The sequence below is a fragment of the Musca domestica genome, unplaced genomic scaffold (assembly GCF_030504385.1).
Source record: "Musca domestica strain aabys unplaced genomic scaffold, Musca_domestica.polishedcontigs.V.1.1 27, whole genome shotgun sequence".
Lineage (NCBI taxonomy): Eukaryota > Metazoa > Arthropoda > Insecta > Diptera > Muscidae > Musca > Musca domestica.
The window spans coordinates 1,845,861-1,855,116 of record NW_026712286.1 but is presented as its reverse complement, the minus strand read 5'-3'; the positions used below and the strand labels follow the sequence as shown (position 1 = coordinate 1,855,116).

The 9,256-nt window shown below is 35.6% G+C and overlaps 1 protein-coding gene across 1 annotated transcript in view; it reads left to right on the top strand.

Moving 5' to 3' along the window:
• The first annotated feature begins 809 nt into the window (after positions 1-809).
• LOC101901066 (protein phosphatase Slingshot) overlaps positions 810-9,256 on the top strand; it is a 58,864-nt gene continuing 50,417 nt past the window's right edge. Inside the window, exon 1 of the mRNA XM_059124116.1 lies at positions 810-1,104. The gene's annotated coding sequence lies outside the window, so the exon portion shown is untranslated. The remainder of the gene's footprint in view (positions 1,105-9,256) is intronic.

The window sequence follows — 9,256 nt, the reverse complement described above, 5'->3', positions numbered from 1 at the left end:
ACATTTTGAATAATCATAACGTAAAATATATTTAAATATCCGAACATTGGCTGAGGTTATGCAGTTGTCGGAAATACCGACTGACTCCATTTAACTTGTTTTTATTGTCTTAGTTATTGAAAAAATGCTAGTAAGCTAAAAACATTCGGCAGATTCCTCTTTAGACTTTGTTGGTTTTGTTTAAATTAATATTTGATTTTTCGGGTTAAATTTGCATTACTATCAACAAATTTCCTCATATTCATATACCAATGACATGGTTATCATGAATTAGTTCTCATATACATCTGGCAACACTAGTTTATATCATTAATTGCCTCGCTTTAAATTTGTCTCCTCTATGGCCATTGAAATAAATCCTCATTTCTCAGCTCCATCCGCACAAATTAATTTGCATTTGTTTATTGCAACGTCCCACTGTGCTTTTATCTTTCTACATTCATATCTGATTTAATTGTTTGTCAATAAAAATGATGTAGCCACATTTACGGTGAGATTTAAATCACCTTTTGTGCAAACGCCATTAAGTGAAAGATCATCATCATCCCCATCAGCTGTTGCTCTCAGTTTGCCTCCAATTACTAAACGTCATGTTTGCCCCTCATCAAGGAAATTACTCTCATTTCTCTTGAGAATATTGATTTATCATCTCATCATTATGGCCACAAAAGAGCTGAAAACAAGAGAACATCAATAGCTGAGTAGGGGGGAATTGGCGCTCACACTGAATGTGTGTGTGAGAGAGAGAGAGAGAGAGCGAGATCGAAAGAGCAAACGAGGGAGTAAATACACATCAGAGTTTAAAAATAGAAACTAAACGTGGGAATCGAAGTGAATTTTGTAGTGAAGTGAAGAAAGATGGTCAAATGACAAAAAACTGTAGAAATTAAATACAATATTTTTTGGTTTTTGTTTAATTTCGAATGTGCACAATAGCTGCGATATGAAAATAAGGAATTAAATGGAAAACAACAACACAAAAATAACAAGTTGAGATAATCTTGCAGATAGAACACAAAGTTAAAAAATAATATTGTTTATTGGCAAACTGGAAGAGTGGCAAGGATGGGTGCATAGCATTTTTGAGGAAATTTTAGTCAAGGGGTAAGCAAAAATTTTTGGAGGTTTAAAGATCAAAACAAGAATGTATTAAATAAGTGGAAATTCATTTTAGCTTGGTTTGGATCAATGGATATTTAATTTAATATTTCAAACTCCCAAATTCCAAATGTAAACAAACCCAAGACAACATGGAGGGGAAGAACAAGAGCAGGCACTGCAGAAAAGAATGTAGACCAGTTGCCATTCTTGGGTTCATTGTCTTTTGTGTTGCCTGCCTGCAGTGGCGATTGCTCCGTCGGTCGGTCGGGCGGTGGGTTGATCGGCGACATGATGTAGTGCCGGCTTGATTGGCTTCCGTTGTTGCCATTAAATTGCATTGAATTGTTGGTTTGTTTATTTGCCTGGTCATGTTTATCTTCCAACAGCTGGGAACAAATGTTGTCCCTACAAATTGCCTTGTGGCTTCATTATTCAAACGCATTCCCATGCGGAAGTTGTGGCAAAATTAACACTTTGGTGTACATATGTTTGTATTTGTAATGGGAATGGATACGAACAAAAGAAGACAATAGCCAGTGCATAGGCCAGCCGCCATTTGCCACTTGTGTGACCAGTGAAGCGAGCGAAACCTTCATTGTTGTCTCGTCGCCGACTCACTTTCTAATGCCAAAATCAATTCCAATACGTACGTGTCGGGACTTCTAATAGTAATTTTGAAATTATTACATATTTAATTTGCATTTTATATTTATTTATGCAATAAGCCGGCATTGGTGGAATATGGCGAAAAAAGTTAAAAAGAAACAAACAATTGAATTCAGGTGAACATTAGGGGTAGTCATTGCGAAAAATCAGTAAAAAGTATCACCAAATATAATAATTGAAGAATATAAAGTCTTTTGTAAAATTTGGCAAAATTAAAGTGGCGAATTCAGGTCCAGCATCTCCCTGGCTCAAATACACAAAATATCAGATAGAGAAAAAAATACTGGCATTCTTCTTTAGAGGAAAATAGGTTACACCTCAGTCAATTATAATTGACATGCGGTCGTATAAGAAAGCCAAATGCAATCAAGGTTGCAAAAGGATTAAGGACTGATGAATGTGAATTTTTCCTCTTTCCTTCCAAGTCGTTTGGAATATTTCAGAATATATTAAATCCGAAATCATTGAGTCGATGGATCTAGCATTCCAAATATCAATTACCTCAACATTTGTGAGCTCGCTTTTAAGTCGTCCGTGCAGACGCAGCTATCCGCGACAAATTGAAAAATATGAAGAAAATCCTAAATTCGCTATCCGACAGAGTGAGGTCAAAAAGTTTGGTTTACAATGTATAGACCGGCCTGTGACTAGCTATGATTTGTCAGAATGCCGTATAGAAGATTACAACAGAGTGCCTCCTCATAGCGCCAGTGGAAAATCGACATAGGTAAACGAAGGTGTAGGTCGTACTTTTAGTTGCAGCCGTAAGGCACAAAACTTTTTTGCGAATTTCTTTAACGTAAAGTAGGCACTGAATAAATCCATGTTTATTTATAGAATAGTTAGACTTAGTCCGATTAACCTTTGTTGGTATTAAGATCTGAATCAATAAAATGGTCATAGGCTATAATGAATGCGATTTCATAGCAGTACCCACTCAAGAGTTCCTTGGAAGGTATCCAGGCCATTGGCCATGGTAAAAATAACTTCGGCGACAGAAGTGCCAGAAAGTGTCTTAATGACCTAGAGAGGAAGGAAGGGATATTAAGAATCCTGCCAGGCTTGTAATAATACTCAATTAACACTGATTAACCCCTCCTCAATTGATCTCCAGCCATTTTAGCCGAAGAACATGGTATGCCAAGAGAAACAGTGGTCGTTTTGGCCCAACAAAGTTTTGGATAATGAATTGAATTCTTATTGGAGGCGGATTTATGACAATGTGAAGAACCATCTTTTAGCACGCGGTAGTTTTTCAGAGGATGTGGTCTCAACCTGGTGAAAATTCTAGACACAATATTGGTATCCCATATCACACATCGTTGGGTTTTCGATATTTTAAAAGTTTCATTCCCAATTTATAATAGACTCCGCTAACATTTGGGTTCTATAAGAATTGCAAGAGGCTATTAGGAAGTGGCTACAAATGGATAGAATTTTTCCAATCATAGTTGTAGGTCGATGTGTTTACAAAATGTTGTGGTACGTTTAGTTAACGTAGAGTAGGTGTTGAATAAATGCATGTTTATTGATAGAATAGTTAGGCTTAAGCCATTTAATCTATGTTAGTATTAAGATTTGAATTAATAACATGGACGCAGTCGAAAACTGAACGCAGTATTATTATTTAAGACTTCACTTGGGGTTCTCAAAAATATCTTGTATAAATATAATCGTTATTTTCATGGATTTTAAAACCAACCGATTTGGCATAAGGTTATAAGAAGTTAGTCTCAATCGAACTTTTCGTCCAACATCCAGCTTTTATATACAAATATGTCTGTTTAGGGAAGCTACAAACGTAATGACAAACTTAATATACCTTCCATAGTGCTGAATATAAAAAAATACAACGTCGTTCTGAATCACTGAGGATGTTTCCGATATCTCCTCCCACAGTCACATTCACTTGTTAATGTACAAATAGCCGCTTGATTTTTAACTTGTTTTACGCTTTTTGTTTTTTTGTTCGATTTTCTTCCACACATTTTCATTCGCTCACTCTTCTCTATCGTCATATTTGCGGTCTCCATCAGCTGGCTGGCCGGTTGGTCGGTCATCTACAAAAAAGGTAATACCTACTCAAAAAAAATAATTACAAAAAGTTACCATTTAAGGTAGGCGGTGTGCCGTAGTGAGTTTTTAAGTTGTGTTGTGGAAGAGTTTCATTGAAAATATTTTTATTCTCGAACGTTTGAGAATGGGTAGTAGCAGCAGTGTTTTAGGAAAAAAAAATTGAATTGAAATGAATCGATGAACCAACGAAATGGATGAATGAACAAAATATCATGACTCAGTCACATTTAAAGCATGAATGATTTTAATGGTTTGATATCCAATATCGGGTAGGAGGAGGTGGATACCTCATTAAGCGTTACAGTATCAAATGTTCGCGTAATTATTAGTAATAATCCATGCTGGACAAGTTGTTGGGAGTGGGTGTTGCAAGGAATTAGTTTTAATTTACTATGTAACTCTTCCCTCCAGCTAAAATAAATATAAACGAACTTCTTTATAAAGTAAAAGTGGAGGATAGAGAAATATATCAGTACCAATAGAAGATTCTGCCTTTGGTGTAGGTGCTGTGTAAAATCTGAATAAAGCTTTATAAAATATTTTGTACACAAATAACAGATAGCCAAGGAAGGAAGGGACAGGCAGCCCTGCGATGTTCTCCATTCAATATTAGAATAGATAAGTGTTGACGGGAATAGTTAACCTGACAACAGTCGATCACCACGGGGTCGATTTCTCTGATCGACTGGTTAACTGCGCTTTTGGCTCGGGCAAGTATTCTCACTTGGAAAAGGGTTCCAAGTTTTCTCCGGATACGGGCAGCTCTCACTGGGATGACGCACCAAAGAGCAAGTTGTTGTTTCTATCTTCGGTACTGGCTTTGAATCAAACGCATAATGGTTTCTCTTTAGTTTCACTCATATTTTACGCTTTAAATTTAAATTATATTGGGGTCCCAACTTTATTTCTACGACCTTCTTGGTCAAGTGCAAAAAACAATTAAAAATTAAAATGAGATTCTTCTTCTTCTCAAAACATTTGTTTCTCCTTTCTTACTCTGAGAGCAAGAGAACATCGATCAAAGGCAGAAGCAATGATATGGCATTGCCAGTATAGAAAAAAGGAAGTGACGACGTACACTGGTGGCCAAAACTAAAGCAACTTAAATCGCAAAGACAATAAATGTCCTGTAACTTTTACAAAAATAAACAAATCGTAATTATTTTTCCAGTTTTAAATGAGGGGTTTAATTCACTTTTAAGAAACTAAAAATAAAAATACAAAAATAATTTTGAACGAAAAACAATATGTGGAAAACTAAAATGACCCAATTTTTGCTTGGTCAAAACTAAAGCAACTTTTGATTTTTTATTTTAAAATAATTAAATTTTGGCTAGTAGTCGATAGCATAACCATTATTTTTGATAGCAGCTGCACACCTACAAGGCATTGAATCTATAACACGCTCAATTTGATCCTTGGGAGTGCTTTCCCAGGCACCCCGAATTCTTTAGAAAATGTTGTGCTTATTTATTTCCGAATCTCTCTTGATCTTCCTATCTACGACACTCCAAAGGTTTTCTAAGGAGTTTAGGTCAGGTGATTGTGTCGGCCATAACAAAACATGAATTTTTGACTTCCGCAACCAATATTTGACAAGTTTTGATACAAGTTTGGGATCATTGTCATGCTGAAACACCCAAATCAGCCGAATATTTTACTCAGTGTAAGGGAACAACGTGATGTCCAACACATATTTGTAAACAAACCGATCCACAACTTTCTTTATTTTATGGGTAGGCCCAAGTCCATAGAAAGAAAAACAGCGCCACGCCATTTTTGACCCTCCCTCATGCTTCACAGTACCTTTGCAACACTGCGGCTTGAGTCCTTCATTTTTTGGTCTTCTCACCGTAAAATTTTTCACGTCTGAGCCTTTAATATTAAACGTGGACTCATCCCAGAAATAATGTTTTTTTCCATTGAACTTGATTCCACTTAATATTATCGTTTCCGAAAGCCTTTTTGATTTTTTTCAGATATAAATGGTTTTTTGATGTCTTACGGGCATGCAGACCAGCTGCCACTACTCGTCTACGCACTGATCTCGAGCTTATATCCAATGATTGCTCTCTTACCAATCCAGTTGAACTCTTAAATAGTTGTTTTTTATTTCTGTCACAATTTGTGGATCAGTACGGGCTGAAGTTTTTCACGGCCTTCATCCGTTATGGACTGTTACTACAGATCCAGTTTCAAAAAAACCGACTTAGTATACAGAAATAATTATGGAATCACATAAATATTTATGAAATATTTCTCGGAAATCATTTTCTGTGATTTGTTGTTTTGATAGTCACTGATAATTTGCTGTTTTATTCAGGTACTGTATTTGCTTCTAACAATTTTTTAAATTTTTTGGGCAGTACTTAAACAACGAAAAGAAAAACCCATACTGTTGTAAAAAACTTCTCAAAAAGGATTTATGACAAGCGAAATTGTCGAAGGAAGCAAAAAGCGATAAATATCTCAGTAAAAACAACTGAAATTGCAGCGGTTATATGCGTGTACAATAGAGTTGCTTTTGTTTTGTCCAAGCCAAAATCCGGTTAATTGACTTTACCAAACATTATTTTTTATATAAAAATGAATTTTGGTTTTATGTTTTAGGTTTTTAAAAAGTGAATACAGTACCTAATTTAAAACAAGAAAAACTTTCTCATTTTCTTAATTTTTGAAAAAGTTACAGGGCAGTCATTCTCTTTGTAATTTCAGTTGCTTTAGTTTTGGCCACCAGTGTACATGGGAATTGCCTTCAAGGGCGAGTATTGGTGCTGTCCTTGTAGCGTTTTTCTCATAAACAATAACAATGATTGTATGGCGGCGACTAGGTGAAGTTAGATAAGTTTTTGCAGTACTTAATTAAAATGAGTTTGAATAAAATCAGATTTGAGTTGTAGCCGACACGGATGGTTGCGTTTCTTTGCTCGATGAACATTTGGCCCATCAAGCCGGACAGAACTAAATTCAGCGGTTTTCTCTTCTCATTTTTACATTTGGTCCTTCGAGTCGGATAGATTGTTTTCTCAAAATTTGTCCTTTGAGCCAGAGAAATTTGAAATGACAGTAGGGCTGGAAGATTGTGTGTTCTCGTCGCTTTCACAAAAGCTTTTGTGTTTTGTCCAACACGGATTTAAATATATTTTTAGTATTTTCATATTATCAAAAATAAAAACCGGCTGCATATTTTGAACAAATTGGGCCAATTGAAAAATTAATAATCATAAAATTTTAAGTGCTTATTTTTTAATTTTCAAAATACTACCAAAATAAACCTGTTGTTTTTGGCCATTGGAGAAAAATGTTGTTTAAATTTTCATTAAAGGAAAGTAGTTTGGTACTTATAAGCATTTGTGTTTTCCTCTTCAAATCTCCTAATGCTAATATTTCATTCAAAATTATTAAGAAAATAAGTCTAATTTATTATGACTCAAAACAAACAAAAATGGCCATTTCCTTTTTTTTTTTAATAAATTGCTAAAAATTCAATGCAAATGTAACAAAACAAGTTAATGACAACAGTAACAAATTAAATAAAAACAGTGACATTAAAAGCCAGCTGGTTCTCTGTTTGTGTTCTTCTAAAATTGTGACGTGTTTTCATAGTTTTAGTCACAGAGACAATCACACGCAGCTATTGAATTATTCGCTCGATAGTTTATCTATCCTTAATTGGTAAAATCTGGTATTTAAGTGAGGCTTAGCTAAAACTTGGTGGCTGATTTGAAAAACTAAAAAGTATATGTTTTCAATTGATTCTCAATACATTTGTGTTGGAAATTTTAGCACCACAAATGAATTTCATCATTTTCATTTACTCATCCACGTGCCAAATTCATTTAATTTAGTTCCAGTAATACATATTTTAGTCATTTATATTTTATGTATTATTCTTGAAAACTTTTTGCCCAGTCCATATAATTGTTTTTTTTTTTTTTTTCGTGTGTGCTTCTTTTTTTTCATTTATCCCATGGCGGCATTGGCATGAAATGTGAATTATAAACACCGAATGAATGAGGCGCGCACACAACAGATATCGAGGGGGTCAACAATGTAGTCAACATCCACCCACCCACATTCAGGTTTTTAGCAAACAATTCGTTTGAAATATATTTTCAAACACAAAATTCTATCGTTTCTAGATGTGTGGGATAGTACACGATAAAATCAGCTGATGGAAATGTTTGAATATATTCCAGGACCAAGTGGTGTGCGGGATATAAAAACGTTTTACATATTTTTTATTTCATACTTTATGCTAATGGGGAATGACTGGGTATGAGTATTACTCAGTCTTGCATGAAAATGATGTCGAGGTTCCCTCTTTGGGTCTTCCCCTCTTACGACCAAAACTCGAGAATTTACTGCATCACAAGCAGCAATACGCCAAAATGTCGACTTTGAAACTTTCAAATTTTTGCGAGAAATGTATTTTTTCAAATTTCCCCTTTCCAGCTCAAAATTGACTAAAATCGATTCCATTTTTTAAAATTTTCAATGTGTGATTTAAGCGACAGATAATAAATACACTGGGGCCTCGAAGTGCGTGGTCTTGAGGCATAATTACAGTTGATAGTGTCTACCACTAGTGTCTAGTGTTTATTTATAGAATAGTTAAATTTAAGTCATTTAACCTATGTAAGTATTAAGATTTGAATTAATAAATTGAAAATTTACCTCGCTTTTTAAATTGCAATTCAATTGTTTTCCCCTTGTGAATATTTTCCCAATAAAAAAAGTTTATTTGATCAATAATCGGTCGGTGACCTTGGCACAACGTGAATTTCGTCGCAGATATCCTGGCCGTCCAACGCCTACTGCGACATTTAGCCGTTCGCCTAGAAGAGACTTACACAACAAAAGATGCTGCCAGGCGTGGCAGATCCCGGAGTATCCGTTGTGGAGAGAATATTGCTGCTGTAGCTGAGGACTTGCCACGCAAATGAGTATCAGTCCACGGTCTTTGCAGCGAATTTTGGTACAAGATTTGAAGATGTTTCCGTATAAAGTCCAGATGGTGCATCATCTATTAGCTGCTGACCGCCAATCGCGTCTAACATACATTCGCGTAGCCATCCTTACTAACCACAAAGAAGAAGATGATTTTTCATCAAAGATAATCATGAGGGATGAGGCCCACTTACATCTGAGCGGGTACGTATATAAGCAACATTCAAGCTTCTGGGACACTGAAAATCCGCATGTAACACACAAAGAGCCGCTCAAAGTCACTGTATGGTGTATTGTTTTCACTGGACGAGTAATCGGACCTCTTTTTCTTCGAAGACATCGCGGGCCAACCAGTCAATGTGAATGGTGAGCAATGACTAACGACTTCTTTTTGCCGCAACTTGATGTGGTGGGATTGGAAAACATGTGGTTCCAACAGGACAGTGCAACGGCATTGTATACT